This window comes from Strigops habroptila, chromosome 6 (assembly GCF_004027225.2).
Source record: "Strigops habroptila isolate Jane chromosome 6, bStrHab1.2.pri, whole genome shotgun sequence".
NCBI lineage: Eukaryota > Metazoa > Chordata > Aves > Psittaciformes > Psittacidae > Strigops > Strigops habroptila.
Genome location: NC_044282.2, coordinates 1,457,787 through 1,464,410, shown reverse-complemented (window position 1 = coordinate 1,464,410; position 6,624 = coordinate 1,457,787).

The window sequence follows — 6,624 nt, the reverse complement described above, 5'->3', positions numbered from 1 at the left end:
ATGAAACAGGCTTGGGCTGTATTTACACCTCTACCCCTCCATGACCATATACGTTATCACTTTGGGTCTCCATCAGCTGCCTGCTGGACAGCAGCAAGAGAAGCTGACCCTGGTCCTCAGAAATCCTAAAGTACGCTGTACCTGTGAAAGGATTTAATATCACATATGTCTTAGGATGCTTGGCTTGAAAAGCAGTCCTCAGAAAGCCTGTGATAGCTCCTCCCTTTCGCTGTGTCACCATGTAACATGCCCTCAAGAACAAAGGTGGCTTCACATCATCAAGCTCCCATATATCTTACAAGGAATGTGGAGAGTCACCGTTTTTTCTAGCCTTGTGACACACAATCCAGGCAGACAGACACACCGCTGCATGTCATCTTCTCCTTTTTCTGGCGCATGCTGGGCTTGCTCTGTACTTTCCAGTTGTGCTGGGGCTGTTGGCATCCTGCCTGCCTTCAGTCAGCTGCCGGTGAGTCACCCTGGCCACCCAGCAGGACTTACTGAGAACACCCACAGAAGCCATCAGCTCTGAATGATGTGAATAATGGTCAGAGCTCATCCCCAGAAGACGGGCGCCTTTCCTCCTCCCCCCCCATAAACTTTCACTGAGAGCGAACTCGCTGGCTCTCAGCAAGGGCCGCTGCCGGTCCCTGCCGCAGCAAAGGCAATAAAAAGCCACGGGGTTAACAATTTCCAAGAATAACAGAGGAGCACTTTTCTTTCTCATGCATCATTTTCATGAATGAATTGTTCATTCAGTTGTGGTAATTCCTGCATTCAGAAAAAAACCCATCAAACCAACCAACACAAACACAGTGACTTCTCTTGGTGGCTGCTCAGCACTGGGATCTGTGGGGAAGAGGCAGACTCACACTGAGCTTCTGAGCCACAAGGAAGGAAGGAAGAAGTATGATACAGTGGCACTGCTGATCACAGCAACTGCCCCACAGGCAACAAGGGTGCCCTCGTCTTGGAGCTGAATTTGCACACCACTGATTTTGGGTTGGGAAGTTAAATATCCCAAATAACTGCAATTATTTTAATGCTGTGGTATCATATTGATTGTGTGCTCTAGGGAGATTAAAACTGCCAAAATTGGCCAGTGTTATATGCTTTGTCTCTGAGTGTATCTGCAGCTTACTTACCAGGAGTGTGTATCCTGCCGGGTAGACCTTGCTGGGCAAAGATGGGTTTCTGTTCCTGTCTCTGAGCCTACAAAGTGTCCCACAAGGCTCAGGCACTCCTGCACGATCGAGCCCTTCATTAGAATCAGAATCCCCTCAGGCCATGGGTCACCATCCCCTTGGCCCAGCACGCACCTCCTCTGAGCTCATCTTAAAATACCAGTGTTTGCCAAGCAAACACTTACACAAGCCCACTTACACAAGCCCGCTCTAACCACAGTTAGAGAAATCAGAGGAAACACCACTGCTGCTGGACGGGAGCTAAATCAGTTGGTCAAAGGTGGAGAGAGGGGTCAAAATATATTCCTTTTACATTTTCAACCATTCACCCAGCTCTGAAACTTTTCATGACACTCAGAGTGTGGGATAATACCTAGATATGGGATCGCAGGGTATGGGGCTGGAATGGATGTTGAGAGGTCTCTACTGCAATCTCTTGCTCAAAGCAGGCACAGCTGTAAGCTCAGACCAGGTTGGTCAGGGCTCACTCTGGCCAGGTTTGAACACCTCCAAGGATGCACAACCCTACTGGGGTGGCCTGGTCCAGTGCTTCACTGTCCTCATGGTCACGTATCTCTCTATATCCAGCCTGAACCTCTTGTTTCAGCTCCAGCCCCTCATCTCTTGTTCTCCCAATGTATAATTCTGTGAATATCCTGGCACTGTCTTCTTGCTGACTTCTCCGTATGTGCTGGGGGGCTGCTGTTAGGTCCTTACAAAGATGCCTCTGTGTCTTACAAAGACATCTCAAGATGAACCAGAACTGATCCCTCAGCCTCTCCTCAAAGGACAAGGTGGTCCAGTTTTGACCATCTTGGTGGCCCTCTGCTGAACATGCTCCAACTTTCCTGTACTTGGCAGGAGAGGGGGAGTATACAAGAGTGGATGTGGTATTCTAAATGCGGACTGATGAGCACTGAGTGAAGGGCTATAATCCCTCCCCCCATCTACTGCCTCTCCTTCTGTTAACACAGCCCAGGGTGCTGTTGGCCTCCTTTGCTGTGAGGACACATTGCTGGCTCACACTCATTTTGCTGCCTGCCCCCGGTCCTCTTTGGCAGGGCTGCTCTCCAGCCAGTCAGTCTCCTTGCCACATCACTGCGAGGCTCTTTTCCTTCCTAGGTGCACAACTTCACATTTGCTTTTGCTAAATTTCGCGAGGTTCTTGTCAGCCTGTCCAGGGCCTGGCAGCCCTGTCTTAACATCCTCACATTTGCACTGAGCTGGAGGTTTCTTACTTTCTTCTTCAGTTCTTCTTCAAGTGTAGAAACCACTGGGAAAAAAAAAGCAAATGTTCTCCTTAAACCAGACCTGCAAGCAGTCACAGCATATGACAGTTAAAGCTTAGCAAATCTGAAGTACTTGTAACAATAGACTGCCTTAAGTTGGCAATATGAAACAAGAATTCTTGCAGAGGGATGGAAGATATTTTTGATTCTCTTGCTTCCACTGACAAAACACAGCACTACTTCTAAATTACAGACAGCAGAACACTTCAGCCATCATAATCCTCAGCTTGTATTATGAAATGTCCATTTTGGGGAATGCTACATGATTTTATAACTGAAATGGGATTCAGAAAAGGACAGACAGGGAGCACAGGGAGAATCATTGTCTGCCCTGGTTTCCTCTGAATAACAGCTGAAATGCCCTCCCTAACTAATACCTCAAAAACGAAAGGGTGGACAGGCATGATCCTAGATTCTGGTCGCAGTAATTTTCAGGGAAGTTCCTTGCCAGCCCATTGTTGTTCAGCACTTGGGACATTCAAATGCACTCAGAAACTTCAGCATGGGCAGGACCTTTCTTTGATGTGGCCATCCAAGACATGCAACACAGCACCAAAACCAGCAACACAAAGGGGAGGCAAAGCCTTGCAGCCTGGCAATAGGAACAGTTGATTTTACTCTTGGTGTTTACCAGAAAGAGAAATTACCTGATTTAGCCATGCCACTGCCCCCTCACCAGTAACCTATCCACCTCAGAGGTCTGTGTTTGTTTTTTTAACGTGCCTATGACCTGACAGGATTCGACCCACTTGAAACCTGCAGGTTTCATGGTGTGGGGCGAGGAGAAACACCACCCACCGTGTGCCTCACACACTGCCAGCAACTGCCTGCAATCTGCTCCCTCTCCTTCCCACACACACCTCCCTCACCCACACTGCTGCCACCAAAAGGGCTGCAGTAGAGAGGACCTTCCCTCGCCACCGCCGCCCCGCACTGCAATCACGAGCAAACATTATTCACAGGCAGGGAAGGGCTGATGAAACAAAGCGAGAGACAGAGGGTGAAGTCTAGGAGGGTGCAGCTCGTGCCTAAAGCCGAGGATGCCAAGCACAGCCTCACTGAACAGGAAGCCAAAGGATGGGTGTCTGCAGAGTCTCACGCCTGTAAAATCAATGTGCATGAGATCAGGCTCTGGCCTCGGCCACAGCAAGCTGAACAAGCCTTCTGGCATAGATGGCAATCACCTAAATCACACCTATGTTTGCCAGGTCAAAAATGGGATCACCAAAAAAAGAGAAAGATTGTTTTTCTCTTTAGAGCTGACATCTCTATCAGGAGGACTACATGCCCTTAAAGGAAAAACACTGTAGATGACTGCTTGAAGCAGAGCTGTGCAGAAAACAGCTGCACTTCAGGAATTGTGGGGGTTTCCTCAAAGCAGTAGAAAAAGCAGAAAGTCAGTGTACAGCAAAAATAAGCAAACCAACAGACTTGCAAGAACTATCCATTAAAAATTACTCATTATGTGTCCAGCTGGAAAAAGCAGCCACTTTTACAACAGGGCTGATGACCTTTCTTAGTGGAAATGATCCACTTCCACCTGCCCAGAGTTATGGTCTTATGGTCAAAAGTCACAGGGGATAGTCTGGTAGAAAATATCTTCAGTTATTACAAAATATCAGTTTCAAACTAAATTGGTTGTTGTTGAGAAATGAAAAATAAGATTGGCTTTCCCAGGTCATACAGCTAAAAATCACTTCCAGTAAAGTGGCAGTCAGTTCTTGTGAAATTGCCACACTTCTGATACACATGCATTAAGGAGTATTGGTAATGTGCTGTATGAATGATTCAAGTGGTTTTCCTTTGGTTTTTCCTCCATTATGTAATTACAAGGGTTTGGCTAATGCAAGATTCTTCATAAATTAAGCAGAGGCACAGGAATTAATTCATATGCAAGTGGATATATGATATATGCATATATTTGAAGTTGATACTTGAAGACAGTTTTGCTGAGTAAGGAGAGAAGGTAAGGATGCCACCTTTGAAGAAGAAATTTAATAAGGGAATTGCTATGCAGTCAGTGGCTGCTGGTTACAGTCCACAGCACCAAAAACTCCAGCTCTTGGCTTAACTGTCTGGTTCATAAAAGTGAAATAGAAGGTAAGTCTATAGGACAGGAAGGGGTATAGGACCTGGTCTGAAGTTCTCTGAAGGCTTTAAGAAGAGACATTACCAGCTCTTGGCTTAACTGTCTGGTTCATAAAAGTGAAATAGAAGGTAAGTCTATAGGACAGGAAGGGGTATAGGACCTGGTCTGAAGTTCTCTGAAGGCTTTCAGAAGAGACATTAACCTAATTTTTGTTTGTTTCTGTGGAAAGACAAGCCTTAAAAAGTTTTTCTGGCATCCCCATGGCAGGAATGTGACTTCCTGGGTTGCCTCATGCCATTCCCCATCTTGCTGTGCTGCCTTGGACATGCCCCAAACCTCACCTGGTGTCATGACCCAGCTGACATGCCATGGGGTGCACTGAACACCACTGCCCAGCCCAGTGGAAACCACTGACATCCATTAGGAATTACTCGTTTGGCACACGATCCAAATAAGAAATACGCCAGATTTCTGCGGTGCTCATCACCCAGAGCGTGGAGAGAAGATGCTCGGGGATGGGTGGGTGAGGACAAGGTCACCAAATGGGACTGTTGCCCTCCTGCCACCCACAGAGTGTCTCAGTGACTTGCACATGTTCTCACTCACCTCCATCATGATGGCCTCCAGCTTCACTGCAGACACATGAAATGCCACAGAGAAGCAATGCGAGGGCTTGCAGCCCTGTTGACTGAACTGGTCCTGTGCAGTTAGGACCAGTGGCAGCACCAAGCTTTAAACCCCACATCACTTGTGCATGCTGCCACTGCTGCCAGTCCCAGCACTGTCAGGGGCACCTGAGATACCCAGCCTGCAGTGGTGTGTTCTCTAGGTTGCCTTTTCACTATAAAGACAGAACGTAAAGTCACAAAATAGGCATCTGCACTATAAATACCTATTTTCCCCACATTTCTTTAATGGGAAAAAGAATTCTTCACTTCCTTCCTACAAAGCGGAACTGTTTGGTGACAAATGATGTATATACTCTTACTGCTTGGCTCCAGCTGCAGAGCGCACAAGTTAGGCAGCTCTAAGGGAAACGTGAGGAGACACCTCCAGCCAGTAAATCTAAGGAGACATTAGACCAGATTGTGAAACCCTTATCATTGCAGCTGTTTAACAACGGGTAGTAGGGGCATCTGCCAGAATCAGCTGAGGCGTGCAGGGTCTTACCTTAGGGCAGGGTGGGACAGATCACTTCTGAGTGCTGTGCTTCTTGTCTCTCATGACCCAATAAAAACTCATCTCAACCTGCTACTGTGAAAGGTGCTGTAGCCTCTGCTGATGCTGAAAAGTGCCAAAACCTCAGTTTTAAATACTATGAGAAAGATAATAACCATGAAGCAACACAGTTTCTCTAGCATCAGCTGGAAGCAAAGGATCTGCAGTGACTCAGAAAATAATGCTGCCTCCTGAATCATTGCTTCAATTGCTGCCATGTTACCATCTGCAGCACCTAGGAATTTCCTTCACCATCATCCACTCTCCAGCAGGGCCCAGAGAACTTTATCTGCTGGTGTGTGGCCATATGATGACCTAAGGCTGTGGACAGCTAGTGACAGTCAATTTGGACAGGGTTGTTTCTCAGTAACAAGTGCTGTGCTCAAGCGTTAGGGAATAAAATTCTCTGGAGTCCCAAAAAGCACTCTCAGTTCTCTAGAGAATGATCACTTCTCTCAGACATCAGCCACATGGATAAAAGTGGATTCTTCCTCAAGAAGACAAGCAAAGTGAGTGTACCTAGGCAATTCAGACCACCTCTCTGCTTATCTGACATGGATTATAGCTGCCACTATGTACCCATAGCACAGTAGAACACTGCAGATTGCAGCAGGACAGCATTGTGTTCTGCTCTCTCACAGTTCCTCTCCCTTGTGCACTGCTTGCATCCACATTGCTCAACAGACCCCACAAAGGAAAGCAGCATCCTCATTCACATTCAGTGAATGAGGAAACTGAGTCAGAGAGGTATCATATCAGTATGTAAGTATAGCAAGAATGCAACCAAGGTCTTGTAGCTGGCTAGTAGGCAGACAGTCGTCATGAAGATGCATGGCCATGTCAC